Here is a 21,655-nt window from a genome sequence, read left to right as displayed (position 1 = left end):
CAACTTAAATTCCATTTTTCATGTCTTTTCTTCACCTCTTTTTTGCACCTTTTTGACTCTTTTTATGCAAATAAAATAAATATCACTCGAATTCCTGCAACCGACACTAACAACACAAAAAATGCATAATATCATTCAAAACATAACAAAAGCCAAGCTAATTCATATAAACTATAAGTGCAAAAATTGCATTTATCATTTGAGCGTAAATGATGGAATAAAGAAGACAAACAAAGAAAACATGGATTGTACAGGGCGCACCCGTGCCCTATATCTTACTATTTCCGAAAAAATTGTGCATCCGTGTAACGCCCCTGCGCCATACCACCAGCGCACCCGCACTGTCACTTTATCATCGCAGCGCACCCGTGCCAGTATAGAGGCGCACCCGCCCATAATATCAAGTCTATTCTAATTCCTTTTAAATCTTGTGGATGACTCCGAAATAAAATTACTCACCAAATCTTCAAAAGATGGCTTACCCTCACCATTCTGAGTATTGAACCCTGGTGGAGGTGTAGTGACCTGTATTCGGAATTAACGATTAATGAGTAGTTAATCGTGTGGTCATGTTTATATTAAGTAAAACATGATTAAGCAAATTCTAGATGGATTAACGGACTATGGAAATGGATCCAGAACATTCAAAAATGGTCCAGAGAGTCCCAAGACTTGAGTAGGATTGGAGCCGCCGATCCAGGATCGGAACTTCCGATCTTGGTGAGTTCGGAACCACATCTGAAGCAGGACGATCGGAGCTTCCGATCAGCAATCAGAGCTTCTGATCTACTGTTGGTGACAGGTGTGTGGTTGCATGTAAAGGAAATGACGCGTGGCAATCGGAGCCTCCGAAGCAGGAACAGAGCTTCCGATCTGCGGCGTTCGGAGCTTCCGATCGTGGAACGGAGCTTCCGATCACTGTCTATAAATATAGGTGTGAGGGCCTCATTTCAAAGCGCACCGAGTTCCTCTCCTTCGCCCGTGTGGCTCTATTTTAGGGCTTTGGGTACTCTTATTTTAGAGTTGGAGTAGAAAATATATTTTAGCATAGTCACACAATGTCTGACATAGTAGCGGAGAGGCATCCGAGTAGCAGAGCGGTGCTCGAGACTATGGAGCTGCAGCAGGGGTGTGCCCCTAGTTGCAGGATAGTTTCCATCAGTGGTGTAACGTCCCGAATTTATCTTAATTGACTTTATTTGAGATAATCAGAGATTACAGAGTTCAAGAGCCGACTTGATTTTGATCAGGGTCCTTTTTGCAAATTTTGGATTTTTGAGGGACTAAAATGCAATTTTGGACTTAAATAGATATTTAAGCTTGCTTTGACTCTTCTTCCTCCCCCCATCCTTCTCCTCCACGCCTCTCCCCCCATTGATGAACCAAAGAGAGAGCTTCAAACTTTCTGATTTTCATCCCGAGCTCGATCCGTGCGTTAGAATTTATTTCTGAAGGCAGATTAGCGATCACGGCAGCGAGAGCTTCCTTCTATCCTAAGTTTTTCTTGGATCATATACATTCTATTTTTCGAATGTTGTTAGAATCGATTCAGTTTCGAGCATGTTGTTCTTGGTAGAGTTCTGATCGTTTATTATCTGTCGGTTTTGAAATAGAGCGTCATTCGGAATTGCTATGATGTTTGGAGGTATTTTCAAAAAAGTGAGTTTTGTGATTTGTTGGAATCAGATTCTTATGGTTGAATGTTGGTTGATTTGAGTTTATTGGATTGATATTTTGCTATCTGCGATTTTGATTTGATTAGAATATAGCCGTTATGCCGCCGGTTTGAGTTTTGGGCTATAGTTTGATTTGGATTGAGCCGTTTTCAGTCATGTTTGAATGTCGATAGTGATATCGGGACTTTATTACTTCTTTTGCAGATTCGTTTTAAGGCCATTGAGTTGCGAGGTTGAAGGAGTTGAATCGTTTTAAAGATTGTAGCCGGTATAGTATCGATTCTCTTATTATCGATTGAGGAAGTTTGATTGAATCTTGAATGAGTATATTGTTGTTGTTTCCAGGTTGGAGCATCGACGTTTGAAAGAGGTATAAGATGACTTAGACTTGAATGGAACGAATAACTCGAATCCGACTTGATTCGAGTGTTCCGAAGAAATCACATACTTGCATGTTTATGTGAACTATTTGAGTTTTTGATTGAATGTATTAGAATTCATATGCATTCATATTGAGCCAAATGATTGTTTTAATTTTAAATTAGACGTTCTGGGGATTATAGTTGAGTGGCTTTGTAGGCGAATTACTACAATTGCATATTAATCTCTCTATAATGCTTCGGAGTCTAGAGGATTGAAGTATACATCATACACCTCGAAAGGAGAGTTTTGTGTGATCGTTGTGATACTTTATCCTTGGAATCCCAACCGAAGAAAGAAGAGACGAGATGCATTTTGATTATCAGAGTTGATAATCTAGAGATTTTGAAGTCATGCATTCATTTCACTTTCTTTTGATTATGAGAAAGTTGTTTTCAAGTACTTGAAGTTGTTATTTAATATAGCATGTTTGTCTCTTTTACTGGGAATGTTATTCTCATCGGATTATCCGGCTGTTGTCTTATCTTTGTATGTGTTCTTGGAAACAAGTGGGGCAGGACCGAGTCAGATATCGCATGGCTAGGTGGTCATTTTGATAGAGTGAGGTCTTGTTGTTGTAGAAGTAGAATATGTAATCGAACTAAGATTGGATTCGTACTCGTTATGCTTTGTATTGAATAACCTAGACTGAAGCATGTTTTACTAGTTTGAGATTGTATAACCCTAGAATTATCTTGTATTGAAGCTTGTATGATGTTGATTGCATGTTTCTATACCTTATATTGTGTTGAATGGATATCGGAACCGAGTTGGTGAGTAAAATTCTGGAAATTCTTGTTCAGAGCTGTCACCGCTCGATCGGTAAAACTTAACTGATCGAGCGAGTGAGTTTTAGCCAAGTTTTTGTTTTTTTTTTAAACTTTCCCGATCGATCGGTAAGATCTTACCAATCGAGCGGAGCACTATTCACAAAAAAAAATTATTGATTTATCTCTTGGACCATTTTATGATTTTCGATAGGATTAATTCATGATTAGATGATTAGAATCGAGGTTTCACATTAAGTGGTATTAGAGATATAAGATTCTTGGACTGAATTAGATTGAGCGGGATAGATCGAGTCCGCTTGAAATGATTTCTTGCATGTGTTTGAGTTATTTAATTAATTTATTAAATACCATGCGAGCATGCTTTATTAATTGAGAGCTATTTGAATTATATGATTTTGTGATTTAAATTATAAAGCATGGACTACTTGAGATATAACTGTTTTTGTTATCAACTGGTATCCGAATTCTGAGAGGTTGTAAGGGGCACCGAATTGCATCGATGATATATCTTGTGTCCTAACCTTTTATTATCAGATGGGTCCTCGTCAAGTTATTAACAGGAACCCACCGCCAGTTACTCCTCCAAATGAGCAAGCTAGTACAGAAGTCGATCAGTTAGATGTCACAGCGACGCCTATGGAAACCCTGCTGAAGAGGTTTCAGTCGTTTAATCCGCCTTTGTTGCTAGGTACAGAGAATCCCGTTGACTGTGAGAGCTGGTTGGACGACATTGATCAGTTGTTTGATTCCCTGGACTATTCTGATGACCGCAGAACCAGGTTGGTTATTCATCAGTTGAGGGGTGTTGCTAAGAACTGGTGGATCACGACGAAGATATCCATGGAGAACCGAGGTATAGCTATTAACTGGAATCTGTTCAAATCTGAGTTTTATAAGCGGTTTTTCCCAGTTTCATACCGAAAGGACAAGGGAGCCGAGTTTGCCAATCTGAGGCAGGGGAATTTGAATATTGAGGAGTATGTGGCCAAGTTTGATAGTTTGCTGAGATTTGCACCACACATTGTCGAAAACGAAGAAGCAAAAGCTGATCAGTTCATTAATGGTTTGAACTCTGACATCTTCATGCTGGTAAACACTGCTAGGCCAGATAATTTTGCGGATGCCATGAATCATGTAAAAGGAGCTGAAGCAGGTTTGTGGAGACAGAGAAAAGGTCAGTTTGTGCCTCAGCAGCAGCAAGGACAGTTCCAGGCACAACTTTCTCAATACCAGAACCAACCGTCCCAGTACCAGAATCAATCTCTTCAGATTCAGAATCAACCACCGAGATCTGAAGGTGGAAGAAATGGAGGTAATAAGAAGGATTACTATCACCCGACGGGGAAGCAGTTTAAGAAGCACGAAAGTAGTTTTCTAGCTCTAGTGGATTGAGGCAGTTCGGATCGGGACAGAGTTCGGGTCAGTCAAGCATGTCTTGTGCCAACTGCGGAGGTCGTCAATCCAGTGATCAATGTAGAGGTATTTTTGGGAGCTGCTATATCTGTAATCAGGCAGGGAACTTTGCTAGAGCTTGTCCTTAGCGGGGCTCTGAGCAAGCTCAGAGTGGAAGTTTCTCGAGACAGACAGCTCAGCCTCAGCAGCAAGCGCCTACTCTCCACTCTTTCCAACCTCAGCAGCATAATAGACAGGAAGGTAATCAGTATGCAAGCCAACCTCCTAGATAGCAGGCACGAGTTTTTGCTCTGTCTGAGGATCCGCAGACTCAGGCTGCACCCGATATTGACATAACAGGTAAACGTTCGATTCTGGATTTTCTATTCTTATCGGACTGTTAGATACTGGTGAGTCTCTTGCATTCTTATTGAAGAATCTGTTTAATGTTTATCGTGCCTCTAAACTTTTGTTGAATCGTTCGAATTGAAGAATACTCCAGTAGTGTTGTTAATTTTTCTATTAACCGGATCTTTCAGAATATTAGTTGAAGTTAGGAATTATTATCGATGATTTCTTATCTTTTTGGAATAATAATGGTACTGATCTTTCAGAACTTTTGAGTATCGTATAGCAGATTTTTGTGCCGAACAGTTGTATGCTATTCTTCGATGTCCGAATTCTGCTCGGATCGAGTTGTCTTCCTCGATTTTATGATTTGGTGAGGGAAATTATGTCGATCAGCGCTCCGTATACTGATTTTTGATACTGATGATCTTTCAATACTTGGCATTCTTCATATCGAGATTTTGGGATGTATTCTTATTCAGAAGAATCACGCGCTAGTCAAGCTATCGAAACAGCTGAAGACGCTAGAGACTCAATGTCTGAATCTGGACTTTGAGCTCGTAGCGATCTTATTGATTGGAAGATCTGTTATCTATTGTCTTATGAGGAGATTTTTTGTGATCTTTTCTAATCTTAAGAGTTGGAGTATCTGTTTTCGCTGACGGAACTGATTTGGAGGCAGAGAAAGGGATTAGATTGTATGATATTTCTGACTGCGAATCTTTATCTGAGGATTTTATGTAACAACTGATGTTTTGAGATGTTCTTATTTTATCTACTATCTGATTTCGATTGACCGATTGTTTGAAGCAGCTACCGTATTCCGTACAGAATGACTTTTAGTCAAGACCAGATGATTGATATCTTGTCAGAAGTCGTGAGGTGTCATGTTTTGCCGAAGTCTGTCAGTTTAGACAGAGAACCTCGATGCACTCGTTCTTTCGACATAGACTTCGAAGAGACTTTTGTTGTTTGATTACGACTTTTTTTAGTTCAATATCCTCAGAACGACGGACAGCCAGATCAGATGAGTCAAACTTTGGAGGATATGCCAGGAGTATTAGGGCTCGCCTTAGCACTAGTTGACAGAATTCTTGTTTCTTGTGGAGACTTTGTACAATGACAGCTATCAGATGAATTATTGGAGGCACCCCCGATTTTATCTTAAGTGAGCTTATTTGAGATAATCAGAGTTTTCCGAGTTCAAGAGCCGACTTAATTTTGATCAGGGTCTATTTTGCAAATTTTGGAAATTTCACGGACTAAAGTGCAAAATTGAGTTTTTATATATTATCTACAATGGTTTGACTTGATCTATCCATTCCTTCTCCTCCCTTTGGCCGAGCTCCTCCATTGAAGTGCCTCCAAGCTTTCTTCAAGCTTCCAGATTTCAGTCCGAGCTTGATCCGGCCGTTAGAATTTATTTCTAAAGGCAGATTAGCGATCACTGCAGCGAGAGCTTCATTATATCATAAGTTTTTCTACGATCAGATACATTCTATTTTTTGGATGTTGTTAGAATCGATTGAGTTTCAAGTATGCTGTTCTTGGCAGAGCTCTGATCGTTTATACTCAGTCGGTTTTGAAATAGAGCGACGTTCGGATTTGTTATGATTTTTGGAAGCCTATTTTTGAAATGAGACTTTGAGATGTGTTGGAATTGCCTTGTTATTGTTGTCTTAGCATTGTTATGAGTTAGTATCGTTATTTTACTGCTGTCTGCATTTCCGGTTTGATCAGTTTATAGCCGTTATGCCGCCGGTTTGAGTTTTGAGATTTTAAACTGTTTTGAATTGTATAACTTTGGCTATTGAGTTTTGATCGTCGTTGTTGATCTTATTTTCCTCCATACAGATTTGTTTGGAGTTTGTCGAGCCTTGTGTTGGCAGCATTTGATCGTCAAGAGTTGGACGAAGAACGGTAAAGAGATTACCTTGAGGAGCTACTTGCATTGAAAGGTAAATGCAGTCATCGTTAGCGGGATAGCATACTCGGGACAGTTGATTCTCTAGTTTCCCTTAAAATCACATACTTGCATCAATACTTGTTCTGGCATGTGGAACTTGTGTTTTGTGTTGTTCTAGCTTTTGTTATATGGCTTAATGTTTATGTTTTCTTATGCATTCATCTTGAGCCAAACCTTTGGTTTCAGCGGGCAGAACAGCCCTTTTTGTTTAGACGTTTTGGGGGCTATACTGTGAGTGGCCTGGGTGTAGAGGTTCACCTAGAGTCAGCATACTCCTTATAGTTGCACCAAAGTCTAGGGGAGTGGGATACGTGGCACCACCTCGATTGGGAGAGTTGGTGAGTCGTTACGTGATCTCATCCTCGGGATCCCAAAAGCACATCAGCAATCTATTGTTTATCAGAATTGATATCCCTATTTTAAAGACATGCATATCATTCATTTTGATTTGATTATGTTGTCTTGAAAGCATGTTGTTGATATGTTACTTGTTATGTTGCTTTTACTGGGAATATCTTTCTCACCGGAATTATCCGGTTGTTGCTTTGTTTTGTATGTGTACTTGGCAACAGGTTGGGCAGGATCAAGTCAGCGAAGACCTAGTTAGCATCAAGAGGGAAAGTTAGTAGTGGGACTCGGTTTAGAAGTCGAATCAGCATGTTTACCTAGTTTATGTTTTGAGGCATGTTAGAACTCGAACTTCTTATGTTTTGTATTCGGATTGTAATAGCTAGAACCGATGCATGTTCTATCTTTATGAGTGGTTGATAAACTCTAGAACTTCATGTATTATTTGTAGGAACTGTGTTTGCAATGCATGATTATGTTTTGAATGTGTTGGAATGTCTTTGGAATTTAATTCTGAAGTTTCTGCCAGTTTCTGGTTTTGCAGCAGGGGGCGCACGGTCTGCTGTTTTTAGCAGACCGAGCGCACCCCCTTCCGAGCAATGCAACATGTTGTTGTTTTGGCCGTGATCGGTCTGCTCTTTTTAGCAGACTGAGCGCAACCCCTGTTGAGCAGAACAGTAGGTTGAATTCCTGGAGGCGCACAGTCTGCTGTTTTTAGCAGACCGAGCGCACCCCCTTTTAAAAAAAATTTCTTGCCTTGATTTTAGTCTTGGATCTTGTATGCTTAATTATTGTTTAATCCGAGATTAGTTTTTTAGAACCGAGGTCTCACATTATGTGGTATCGGAGACTTAAGATTCTTGGTTGAACTAGAGTGAGCGGGGTAGTTCGAGTCCGCATGTATTGGCTCCTCGCATGTGTTTGAGTTATTTAATTGTTTATTTAATTCCATGCGAGAATGCTTTATTAATTGAGAAGTATTTAAATTACATGATTATGTGATTTAATTTATAAAGTATGGACTACTTGAGATATAACTGTTTTTGTTATCGGCGGGTATCCGATTTTCTGAGAGGTTGTAAAGGGCACCGAATTGTAGAGATTGAGATATCTTGTGTCCTAACCTTTGATTATCAGATGGGTCCTCGTCGAGTTATAAACAGAAACCCACCGCCAGTTATTCCTATGACTGAGCAAGCTAGTACTGAAGTCGATCAATTGGATGCGACAGCGATGCCTATGGAAACCTTGCTGAAGAGGTTTCAGTCGTTTAATCCGGCCTTTGGTGTTGGGTACAGAAAATCCGGTTGATTGTGAAAGCTGGTGGGACGACATTCAGTTGTTCGATTCCATTGATTATACAGATGACCGCCGAACCAGGTTAGTCATTCATCAGCTTCGTGGTGTTGCTAAGAACTGGTGGATCATGACAAAGAGATCCATGGAGAACCGAGGTACAATTGTTAATTGGACTCTTTTCAAATCTGAGTTTTATAAGCGGGGTTTCCCCGTTTCGTACCTAAAGGACAAGGGAGCAGAATTTTCCAATCTGAGGCAAGTGAATCTGAACATTGAGGAGTACATAGCCAAGTTCGACAGCATGTTGCGTTTTGCACCGCACATTGCCGATAGTGAAGAAGCCAAAGCCAATCAGTTCATCAACGGCTTGAATCCCGGCATCTTCACGTTGGTAAACACTGCTAGACCTGATAACTTTGCGGATGCCATGAATCACGCAAAGGGAGCTGAAGCTGGTTTGTGGAGACAGAGAGGGAATCAGATGTTACCTCTGCAGCAGAGACAGTCTCAGTATCAGAATCAACCACCTCAGTATCAGAACAAGCAGTAGAGGTATGAAGGTGGAAGCAGTGGGGGAAATAGAAAGGATCAGTACAAAGCAAGAGGGAAACAGTTCAAGAGGCAGGGGAACAGTTCTTCTAGTTCCAGTGGTTCCAAGCAATTCGATTCAGGACAGAGTTCTGGATCTTCATCCATGTTCTGCAGCAAGTGTGGGGGTAGACACTCACCGGATCAGTGTGTGGGAGTCTTTGGGAACTGCAACACCTGTCAGCAACCGGGACACTTTTCTAAGGTGTGCCCTCAGCGTAGTAGAGATCGAGCTCAGAGTGGGAGTTCATCTAGACCTACAGCTCAGCCTGAGAGACAGTCTTCTGCAGTTCACTCCTTCCAGCCTCAGCAGCAGAACAGACAGGGAGGTAATCCTAGTGCGAACCAGCCTCCGAGACAGCAGGCACGGGTCTTTGCTCTGACAGAGGATCAGGCTCAGGAAGCACCTGACGATGTTATAGCAGGTAACTGTTTGATTTTTTGTTATTCTGCTCATGTTTTGATAGATACAGCTGCTTCTCATTCCTTTATCTTTGAGAAATTTGTGTTATTGCATGTTTTGCCTACTGAGTTGTTGCCTACTATAGTAGCTGTTACTTCACCTTTGGGTGGAGGAATTTTTTCTGTCAGATTAGTCAGGAATTGTGAACTCTGTTTTGAGGGAAATTTGTTAGAGTTCGACTGTATTGTACTTGGGATGTCAGATTTTGACTGTATTGTTGGTATAGATGCTTTAACCAAGTACAGGGCAACAGTCGATTGTTTTCTGAAAGTTGTCAGGTTCAGACCTGAAATGGCAGATGAGTGGATATTTTTGGTAAGGGTTCTCGATCTAGAATTTCTTTGATTTCAGTGTTATCTATGACTCGTTTGTTACAAAGAGTTGCAGAGGGAATTTTGGTCTATGCAGTTGATGTACTGAAATCTAGCCCTGATTTGGTTGATATACAAATAGTTAGAGAATTTGCTAATGTGTTTCCGGAAGATGTTCCTAGATTGCCGCCTATTCGAGAGGTCGAATTCAGCATTGATTTGGTGTTAGGTACTCAAGCTATTTCCAAAGCCCCGTATCGTATGGCCCCGATTGAATTGAGAGAGTTGAAGGAGCAATGATCGAGCAAATACTACCACGAAAAATCAACGTAAATATATCTATCAATTAAGCTCGAATAAATCGCAAGTGCACGATTCAAGTTATAATATAATGTACTGAGTACGAGTATCGTCCTCAGGGACTAACGAAAATAATTTGTCTTTTCAATTTTTAACTACACAAAGTATCGAAAAAGTGATTTGTGAATTAACTAACATCTAAAGTTAAAACTCAATATAAATAAACTTAAATTTCACAACCAAGCCAACAAATCTCAGAGTGAAGAATAACAATTCAAAATGATTTTGTTGGAATTTTGGTTCACCTTTTCCCTAATTGAACTGGACGATTGGGATTTAATTTATTCTTATAAATTTAACAGAAGTTCCTATAACATTGACACTATCTCTCGAGGTGATGCCAAACTAATCAAATCAGTGAAGTAATTAAATCTCTCTAATTATTTATCACGACTGATTGCTTTGCGTTCTATGAATTCTACAACTTTCAACCTGGTGGTCTATGACTATCAACATGTACTAAATACCATATCTCTATGCATATTTTAAGTCCATGGATTATATCATTCGTCCTAATTATAAACCTATCTCTCGACAGCAATTCATAATTTACGAATCTATGTTAAAGGTAGCTAATCATCAACATAGAAAGAAAAACATGATAAAATCAATTATAAACATAAATCAATTCCCAATACGTCCGGTGATTCAATCACACTACAGTGTTTCGGGATTAGGATCCCCTCGATTCCAACAAAATAATAGTTTAGCTACTAGAATTCATTACAAAAATTCAATCTCCAAGATGTTCAACATAAAAATTCAGAAGAAGAAGAAAAGGAAAAACTCCCAACGGAGAAGAGAAATCTCCAACGTTCAGCCGCCGGTAGTCTTCTGATATGCGTCCCGTGTAACCCTCAAAAACTAAAGAAATAATTGTATTTATAGTTCCCCAGAATCCTCTCCGAAATAAACTCTCAAAATAATAAAAAAAATAAAAACTGCGCGCCGCGCCCGAGCGGTAGAAATTGGCCGCTCGGGCGCCTCGAAACTCCTTGCGCTACTGTCTCAAAAATACGTGACCGCGCCCGCGCGGTAGAATATGGCCGCTTGGGCGCCTCCTAAAGTTCCAACCTACTATTTTTCTCAACTGTGTATGCGCCCACGCGGTAGATATTGGCCGCCCGCGCGCCCTTCTTCTTTTCCAGAATTTTGCCTTTCTTCTTGTTCTATCTGCATGGCCTCTACTGTGCATCACCTTCCCACCAAGTATCGGCATTTCTTGGTGATTTCCTGCCATAAAAATAGATAAACCAGAGGAGTGAATACGAACATAATAAAACAATATAAAGAACAAGAATGGAAAAGAACGGACAATAAGTAAACGAAACGAAAGCAAAACAAACACGAAACAAGCAATAACAACACATAAAAATGACTCCTATCAACCTCCCCAAACTAACCTTTTGCTCGCCTCGAGCAAAATAGGTGATAGACTAACATGCAGACACAACAGAAAGACGAAACAAGGAAGTGAAATCAATCTTCTTAAGCCTCAGAATATTTTCCACAAAATAAACAATCCAATCAATCAACATGCTGACATTTTGAAAATGTAACACCAACTAGCAAACCTTGCAAACTTCAAAATCTCGCAACTCCGTATTTTGGAATACTCTACTCTAAATTCAATTCACACATTCTAGAATCATGAGGACTTTTTCGGGTATATCAGGATCAAGATTTTGAAACATTCAATAATACACACACTCATGACTGGTATAACTCAATGAAAAATAGTGTGTGCATGTTTTTGATCAAGAATCCACATTCATTAACTGTGTCTATCAACAGTCCATAGGCAAAATTCTCACAACCCCTCTCCACTAGTATATTAGGCAACTGTAACTCGGTCAATAGGTCTTATTTGACTTATAATGTTAGGCTAGGCTAATGGCTCCAAATGAAGGACACGAATTCAAAGAGGGAGTAAATAATGATCATTCTATACAGACTACTCTTTTCGAATTACAAATTTTCACTTCTTCTCATTCATTGATTTCCAGATTTTTCTTTTCTTTCACTTGCATTTTGCCAACATTCTTCTCTTTTTTTTTCCCCATTTTTTTCCTCAATATTTTCATATTTTTAAACATATCCCTTCTTTTTTTTTCTTTTCTTCTTGCTACCCCATTTTGATTTTTGAACAACACTCAACACACCATTCGTTTCTCAAATTTTCAGTAGGAGCATACACATCAATGATCTACATTCAATTTACTCCCAACAAGGTAGGAATGAGTGTTTAAGCTATGGGTAGTAATTGTAGGTTCTTGAAAAATGTCGAATGGGGGTTTTTCACACGTTTTCACGCGTGCCATTCGTTTTCTATTAAGCTCAAATAAGGTACTAGGGACAAAATAAATCAAGGGTAGTTTGAAAGGCACAAACGAAATTCAGAAAGAAATGCCTATATCACTCCTAAATCACAATATGCCCGTATTGCGCCTCGAGGGATGTTCGAACTTGTTCTAGACAAATCTCAATTCACAGTTAACTCATACAGATCTCAATCAGTGCAGAAAAAAGAATCATCAGTAGTAAGCGATGATTACACCAACATAAAATCCAGATTATTCACCTCTCGTGCTCATATAAATGTGAAGGCTCAATTGGGCATCTAAAGGTAATTCACGAAAGATTTCTTTCTAGCCCAAGGATCAAACAAATTGCCTCAATCATATCCAAGTTTGTGTGTTTCAAATACAGATTCAAGTGTACCTCACAGAATGTTTTGAGACCTATTCATCGACTTGGTTATACTAGTTCAAAACGATTTGTCAAACAAAGAAGATAGTCATGGACTTAAGCAAAAACAAACGGTGAACCCAAATTTTTTTTTTTTTTTTTTTTGTCATCATTGGCTTTTCTGATTTTCATTCACAACACTTGCAACCACATTACAAACGACTCAAACGAACAAAGAAAACACGAAAAACAAAACTGAAAACACAAAAGACACACACCCTCCCCAAACTAAAGACAAGCATTGTCCCCAATGCTACTTAACACCACCAAAACTAAAACAAAGTAAAATAAAATAAAAACAAAAAAACACTAAAAACTCCCCTGGTTCTAATCAGACTCCTCCTCATCCATGTCTTCGGGCAGATCCCGAACCGGTGGAGCATATTGGAACTGGAACGGTGGAGGATATGGCGGTGGTGCAGGATAAACGGCCGGGTCCATCCCAGCATTGGCGAGCAGTCCTCGCATCATGGCATGGGTGGATTCATTGTTAGCGGCGTTTACCTCTTGGCAGTGCTCCTGATGTTGAATCCATGCCGACATTTCACTCAATGAATCATGTGTGGTGCGGCGAGCAGGAGGTGGCCGAGGTGCAGTCCGTGATGATTGACCAGGGCCAGAGCTGGCTTGGCCAGGAAGTGAAAACTCGCGTACGCGGAAGGCGTGTTTTGCTTTCAGAATTGTGTTATCCACTGCCTGCATTGGGTGCAACCATTCTTCTGTGTCCTTGTATGGGACACCAGCTTGCACACACAGTAAAGAAACAATGGTCGGAAAGAAAATTGAAATGTTGGACGTGCGAATGGAAGTGTACAACTCTTGGTTGATAATTTGTCCAACATTAATCGGCCATTGTTTGTGCACAGCATAGAGAAGCACCACCCTGCTCATTGTCACAACATGTGTATGGGACACCGGCATCAACCTGTGGGTCAGAAAAGCATACCACAAGGCCGGTTCCAGCCGCAAATTTTTTTCCTTAAAAGATATGAACTTCACCGAATCCTTCCACACATTAGCTTCATAGCACAACTCATTCGAAATTTTATTATAATCCGGATTGGCCTTAAAAGCCTGAAATTGGCTATCGTCTACTTCCGGAGTTTGCAATAACGCATTAATAGCAGCGGGAGTAAAAGAAACCATCTTACCCCGCACGAAGGTAGTGCTATCGGTACTCTCGGCGGCGTTGGCGTAAAATTCACGGACCAAGGGGACTAATGCCGCGACAGGTTGGCGGCAAAACTCGGCCCATCCTCGAGCTACGATGCCAAGGGAGGCGGTGCGGTTTTTAGAAAGATCAATTCCTCGCTCCGGAATGGGATTCCTAGCAGCCTTGGCTTCCTCATAACGTGCCTTTGCTTCTTCAGAAATAAATTTCCCATCTATTAAGTGGGATGGGTTGCCCATAGAGGTGGCAATCTTCTGTTTCTTTGGCGCCATGTCGAGAGATGTGAGAAATCGAGTGAATTACCTGCGAAATTGAGAAAAGAAGAAGAAATTGAGAGTGAGAGAGATGGCGGCTGTGAGGGAATTAGGGTTAGGGAGAAAGGAAAGAGAGAAAATAAAGAAGGGAAAAAGGAATCGGGTGCTTTAAATTTTTGATTTTGCGCGAGGCGCCCGCGCGATAGAAAAGTGCCGCGCGGGCGCACACCCCTTTTTTTAAAAAAACTTTTGGCAGAGGGTTGGGTGCGCGGGCGGCAGAAAACTGCCGCGCGAGCGCACTCCCTTTTTTCAAAAAATTTTAAGACCGAGAGTTGGGTGCGCGGGCGGCAGAAAACTGCCGCGCGAGCGCACCCCATTTTTTTCAAAAAATTTTAAAACAGAACTCAACTCGAGAAAGACAGGAAATTAACTAAAAATTCTAATACTTGAACTAAAATGAACAAAAACACGAATAAATAAAAGGGAAAGTAGAATGTAGTTCTCAATTTAAAGTCGAGAGCTTGACTTTTCACCCTCCCCAAACTAGTCTTGGTCAGTCAATGTGGTGATGACTGGCGTGGAATCCACATCACCCCCCACATAGTGTTTTAACCTTTGAGCATTGACCGTGAACGACTCGTTGCGGGCATCTTTGATCTCTATGGCCCCTGATGGATACACCCTGGTGATCTTATAGGGCCCAGACCATCTAGACTTCAGTTTTCCGGGAAATAGTCTTAACCGGGAGTTGAACAGCAACACAGCCTCTCCTTCCTTGAATTCCCACTGACGAATACGCCTGTCATGTATTCTCTTTGTCCGTTCCTTGTACAAAACCGCCATGTCATATGCATTGTCGCGGAATTCTTCCAGTTGATTTAGCTCCAACAATCTTTTTTCACCTGCAGCAGCAAATTCATAGTTTAGAGTCTTAATAGCCCAAAATGCTCTATGCTCTAATTCAACAGGTAAATGGCATGCCTTTCCAAATAATAATCTATAAGGGGAAGTGCCGATAGGGGTTTTAAATGCCGTCCTAGAGGCCCATAAGGCATCATCAAGTCGAAGTGCCCAATCCTTCCGATTAGTACTCACACTTTTCTCTAGGATCTGTTTGATCTCTCGATTGGACACTTCCACTTGGCCACTGGTCTGGGGATGATATGGGGTAGATACCTTATGCTTGACACCATATTTCTTTAAAAGTTTGTCAAAAAGTTTATTGAAAAAGTGGGTGCCACCATCACTAATGATTGCACGGGGTGTACCAAACCGATTAAAAATATTTTTCTTCAAAAATTTTAGTACAACCTGTGCATCATTTGTTGCAAAAGCTTCAGCCTCTACCCATTTTGAAACATAATCGACTGCGACCAAAATGTATTTTTTCGTCAAAGAAGGTGGAAATGGTCCCATAAAGTCGATTCCCCAAACATCGAATATCTCACACTCAATGATATTATTCATAGGCATTTCATTTCAGTTAGAGATATTACCTGTCCGCTGACATCTATCACAAGATAAAACATACAGGCGCGCATCCTTAAAAAGGTTGGGCCAATAGAACCCACATTCAAGTACCTTCGCTGCAGTTTTGATTGGCCCAGTATGGCCACCTTCCTCACGATCATGACAATGACTGAGGATGCTTTGCATTTCTCCTTCCGCAACACATCTCCGAATCATTGAGTCAGCACATATTTTAAACAAAAATGGTTCCTCCCAAAAATAGTGCTTGACATCCGATAAAATTTTTTTCTTCTAATGGAAAGATAGATTATGTGGGAGTGTGCTTGTGACCAGAAAATTAGCAAAATGTGCTTACCATGGTGAACTCTCTATGGTGAAAAGTTTTTCATCAGGGAACCAATCATCTATATCCTTTACTTCATTTTGTGCATCATCAGTAATGCATTCTAATCTAGACAGATGATCAGCTACTACATTTTCAACACCTTTCTTATCCCTGATCTCTAAATCAAATTCTTGCAAAAGCAGGATCCACCTAATCAGTCTAGGTTTCGCATCTTTCTTTGCCAACAGGTGTTTAATAGCAGAGTGATCTGTGTAGACTGTGATTTTTGAAAGCACAAGGTATGAATAAAATTTGTCTAGTGCAAATACTACAGCTAGCAACTCTTTTTCAGTGGTGGCATAATTGAGCTGAGCTTCATTAAGAGTCTTACTAGCGTAGTAGATTGTTCGGAATACCTTGTCTATTCGTTGGCCAAGTACCGCACCAACAGCAGAATCACTAGCATCGCACATTACTTCAAATGGAAGCTCCCAGTTCGGCGATGTCAATACTGGCGCAGTCACCAGTCTTTCTCTCAACACCTCAAAGGCCTGCAAACAATTCGAATCAAAATCAAAAGGGGCATCTTTCATGAGCAAAGAGGACAGAGGTTTGGCAATTTTTGAAAAGTCTTTAATAAATCGCCGATAAAAACAAGCATGTCCGAGGAAGCTTCTAACTCCCTTTACTGTTGTAGGTGGAGGCAGATTTTGAATAACGTGCACCTTAGCCTTGTCCACCTCGATCCCCTGTTCAGAAATTCTGTGACCCAACACTATACCTTCTGTCACCATGAAATGACACTTCTCCCAGTTAAGCACCAAATTGGTCTCCTCGCATCTCATCAACACAGAATTTAAGTTATGCAGACATGCATCAAAAGATTGACCGAAAATAGAAAAATCATCCATGAAAATTTCTAGAAAATTTTCGACCATATCATGAAAAATAGCAGTCATACATCTCTGAAAAGTAGCAGGAGCGTTACATAATCCGAAAGGCATACGTTTGTAGGCAAACGTACCATATGGGCAGGTAAAAGTCGTTTTATCCTGGTCTTCAGGTGCAATCGCTATTTGATTGTATCCTGAGTACCCATCTAAAAAACAATAAAATTCATACCCAGCCAATCTTTCTAGAATTTGATCAATGAACGGGAGGGGAAAATGATCCTTACGGGTTGCGTCATTTAATTTTCTATAATCTATGTACACACGCCAACCCGTAACTGTCCTAGTAGGTATTAATTCATTATTCTCATTCTTTATGACAGTTATCCCCCCTTTCTTTGGTACACACTGCACTGGACTCACCCACAGACTATCAGAAATAGGATAAATGATACCTGCATCCAACAGTTTGATCGTTTTAGCTTTCACAACTTCCTGCATCTTTGGGTTTAGTCTCCTATGTGGTTGGACTAGTGGGTTGATGCTCTCTTCCATTAAAATCTTGTGCATGCATATGGATGGATTGATTCCTTTGATATCCGCCACTTTCCAAGCAAACACACTCTTGTGTTTCTTAAGCACCTCCATTAGTTTTTCCTCCATCTCACCTGTCAAAGAAGAAGATATTATGACAGGTAACTTATCGTTCTCACCTAAAAACATGTATTTAATATGAATGGGTAATGGTTTCAATTCCACAGTAGGTGGTTCCTCAATGCTTGGTTTCTGAAGAACTAAATCCTTCCGGTCACCAAGGTCTTCAAGTCTAAGCTTTCCACCTCTTCTCCATGACTGGTTGTCATTCAAGTATGCGGTCATCTCTTCTACTCCGTCACTGAGGTCGCCCAACTGTTCAGATACAAGTGCAACCTCTAACGGTTCCTGAAAATTATCCTGCACATAATCAAATAAGAGTGAGTCTACTACATCTAACTGAAAACATTCTTCATTATTCTGAGAAAATTTCAAAGCATTAAAAACGTCAAAAGAAATTTTCTCCTCTCCCACTCTCAACAACAGCTCTCCCTTCTGGACATCTATAAGTGCTTTTCCTGTTGCCAGGAAAGGTCTTCCCAAGATGAGTGGCATGTCCAGATCTTCTTCCATATCTAACACCACGAAGTCTACGGGGAAGATGAATTTGTCCACTTTCACAAGCACGTCCTCGATAATCCCCCGTGGATATTTGATGGACCTGTCCGCCAGTTGTAAAGACATTCTGGTGGACTTTGGTTCTCCCAAACTCAGTTTCCTGAAAATAGAGTAAGACATTAAATTTATACTTGCACCCAAATCACACAAAGCCTTATGAAACTGAACATCATTAATTACACAAGGGATAGAGAAACTCCCTGGATCCTTTTTCTTTTGTGGGATTTTGTTCTGCACCAGTGCCGAGCAATTTTCTGTCAGACTTATCATTGCATGCTCCTCCAATTTCCTCTTGTTAGAGAGGTTTTCCTTCAAGAATTTCGCATAGCTTGGCATTTGCATCAGTGCATCGACGAAGGGTATATTGATGTTAAATTTCTTGAACACTTCTAAAAATTTACCAAACTGAGAGTCTAGCTTGGCCTTCTTAAGAGCTGCAGGAAAAGGTGGTGGCACAACAATTTTTGATTGTGAAGTGGGTGGGGGTGTTGAGATAGATGACTTACCTGAAGTTTTTTTTGATGTACCCGTTTCGGGATCTTTCTCGCTTTTTTGTTCAGGATCGACCGTCTTTCCACTCCTTAATTCAATTGCTTTCACCTGTTCCTTCGGATTCTTCTCAGTGTCGCTTGGCAAAATACACTGATCTCTGCTGGAAATTGATTTGGCCAATTGACCTATTTGATTCTCCAGATTTTTTATCGATGCATCTTGATTCTGCATACGGGTTTCAGTAGATGATATAAATTTCTGTATCATCTGCTCCAAGCTTGATTTCTCCTCTTGAGGATGCCTGCTGTAATTCTGATTTCCATACGGCTTATTATTCTGTCCACCCCATGAAAAATTCGGATGTTGTCTCCACCCTGGATTGTATGAATTCGAAAATGGGTCATTCCTGGGGCGATTTTGATTTCCCATGTGGCTTGCCATAACTCCCTCTGGTTGAGAGAATGTTTGACAGTCTTTCGTGATATGCTCTGCACCGCATTTTTCACACCATACTTCGTGCACTCGCATTGCCGAATGTCCTACACTCAGTTCCTCGATCCTTTTGTTCATGACTTCAAGTTGAGCAGCCACAGATGTGAATGCTTCAACTTGATGAATTCCAGTTGATTTCCGGGCCCCACTCCTTTCAGATTGAGGATGATAGCTACTGGTTTCCATTTCCTCGATTAATTCATAACCATCCTCTGACGACTTTCGCAGTAGATTCCCACATGCAGCTGCATCTAACATGGTACGATTTGAATGAGAAAGTCCATAGTAAAAAGTTTGTACCACAAGACCGTCTGGTAATTGGTGGTGTGGACATCTCCTCAGTAGATCCTTGTAGCGTTCCCATGCTTCATAAAATGTTTCCTGTTCACCTTGGGAAAAAGTTGTGATGTCCGCTCTCAGCTTCATTGACTTCGATGGTGGGAAGTATTTGGTGAGGAAAACTTTAGCCAGATCATCCCAAGTTATGATGGAACCTGCAGGTAAATTCGTTAGCCATGCTTTCGCCTTGTCTCGTAGTGAAAAAGGGAATAAATGCAAACGAATAGCGTCATCTGAAACTCCCTGTATCTTGAATGTATCAAAAATTTCTAAAAAATTTGTGAGATGCACATAGGGTTCATCAATGACACTTCCACCAAATTTAAGCGTGTTCTGAACCATTTGAAGAATCGCCGGCTTTATCTCAAAGTGATTCGCTGCTACAATTGGCCGGATAATGCTTGGTCGAGCACCTTCAATATTTGGTAAGGCAAGATCCATCATGGATCTGTAAACTGGTGGTTCTTGTTCGTGTTCTCCTTCCATTTCTTGCTGTTGTTGCCTTCTTCTTCTGTGAAAGGTTCTGTCGATTTCTGGATCAAAAGGCAATAGTCCTTCAGGTGAGTGTTGCATGTACTGCAAGAGAATCCTGCAGTCCACAGATGGAAAAGAATGATTAAAATTGTAATAGATAAAAATCAAATCAAACAAATTAAAATCTATTTAGTCCCCGGCTACGGCGCCAAAAACTTGATCGAGCAAATACTACCACGAAAAATCAACGTAAATATATCTATCAATTAAGCTCGAATAAATCGCAAGTGCACGATTCAAGTTATAATATAATGTACTGAGTACGAGTATCGTCCTCAGGGACTAACGAAAATAATTTGTCTTTTCAATTTTTAACTACACAAAGTATCGAAAAACTGATTTGTGAATTTACTAACATCTAAAATTAAAACTCAATATAAATAAACTTAAATTTCACAACCAAGCCAAAAAATCTCAGAGTGAAGAATAACAATTCAAAATGATTTTGTTGGAATTTCGGTTCACCTTTTCCCTAATTGAACTGGACGATTGGAATTTAATTTATTCTTATAAATTTAACAGAAGTTCCTATAACATTGACACTCTCTCTCGAGGTGATGCCAAACTAATCAAATCAGTGAAGTAATTAAATCTCTCTAATTATTTATCACGACTGATTGCTTTGCGTTCTATGAATTCTACAACTTTCAACCTGGTGGTCTTTGGCTATCAACATGTACTAAATACCATATCTCTATGCATATTTTAAGTCCATGGATTATATCATTCGTCCTAATTATAAACCTATCTCTCGACAGCAATTCATAATTTACGAATCTATGTTAAAGGTAGCTAATCATTAACATAGAAAGAAAAACATGATAAAATCAATTATAAACATAAATCAATTCCCAATACGTCCGGTGATTCAATCACACTACAGTGTTTCGGGATTAGGATCCCCTCGATTCCAACAAAATAATATTTTAGCTACTAGAATTCATTACAAAAATTCAATCTCCAAGATGTTCAACATAAAAATTCAGAAGAAGAAGAAAAGGAAAAACTCCCAATGGAGAAGAGAAATCTCCAACGTTCAGCCGCCGGTAGTCTTCTGATATGCGTCCCGTGTAACCCTCAAAAACTAAAGAAATAATTGTATTTATAGTTCCCCAGAATCCTCTCCGAAATAAACTCTCAAAATAATAAAAAAAAATAAAAACTGCGCGCCGCGCCCGAGCGGTAGAAATTGGCCGCTCGGGCGCCTCGAAACTCCTTGCGCTACTGTCTCAAAAATACGTGACCGCGCCCGCGCGGTAGAATATGGCCGCTCGGGCGCCTCCTAAAGTTCCAACCTACTGTTTTTCTCAACCGTGTATGCGCCCGCGCGGTAGATATTGGCCGCCCGCGCGCCCTTCTTCTTTTCCTGAATTTTGCCTTTCTTCTTGTTCTATCTGCATGGCCTCTACTGTGCATCACCTTCCCACCAAGTATCGGCATTTCTTGGTGATTTCCTGCCATAAAAATAGATAAACCAGAGGAGTGAATAAGAACATAATAAAACAATATAAAGAACAAGAATGGAAAAGAACGGACAATAAGTAAACAAAACGAATGCAAAACAAACACGAAACAAGCAATAAAAACACATAAAAACGACTCCTATCAAGCAGCTTGAGGATTTGATTGCCAAGGGATACATCAGATCTAGTGTATCGCCTTGGGGTGCTCCTGTTCTATTTGTTCGGAAGAAGGATGGTTCTATGCGGCTCTGTATTGACTACCATCAACTGAATCAGGCTACAGTCAAGAACAGGTATCCTTTA

At 40.3% G+C, this 21,655-nt stretch overlaps 1 non-coding gene across 1 annotated transcript; it reads left to right on the top strand.

Annotated features, from left to right (window-relative positions):
* The first annotated feature begins 19,332 nt into the window (after window positions 1–19,332).
* On the top strand, window positions 19,333–19,439 carry LOC140870119 (small nucleolar RNA R71). Its single transcript, XR_012147097.1, has one exon. It is a non-coding gene; the product is annotated as a small nucleolar RNA R71 (small nucleolar RNA).
* The last annotated feature ends 2,216 nt before the right edge of the window (window positions 19,440–21,655 follow it).

Source organism: Henckelia pumila, chromosome 4 (genome assembly GCF_033568475.1).
Source record: "Henckelia pumila isolate YLH828 chromosome 4, ASM3356847v2, whole genome shotgun sequence".
In the NCBI taxonomy this organism is placed as follows: domain Eukaryota; kingdom Viridiplantae; phylum Streptophyta; class Magnoliopsida; order Lamiales; family Gesneriaceae; genus Henckelia; species Henckelia pumila.
The sequence above is the reverse complement of the archived record's forward strand: the minus strand, read 5'-3'. Positions and strand labels throughout refer to the sequence as shown.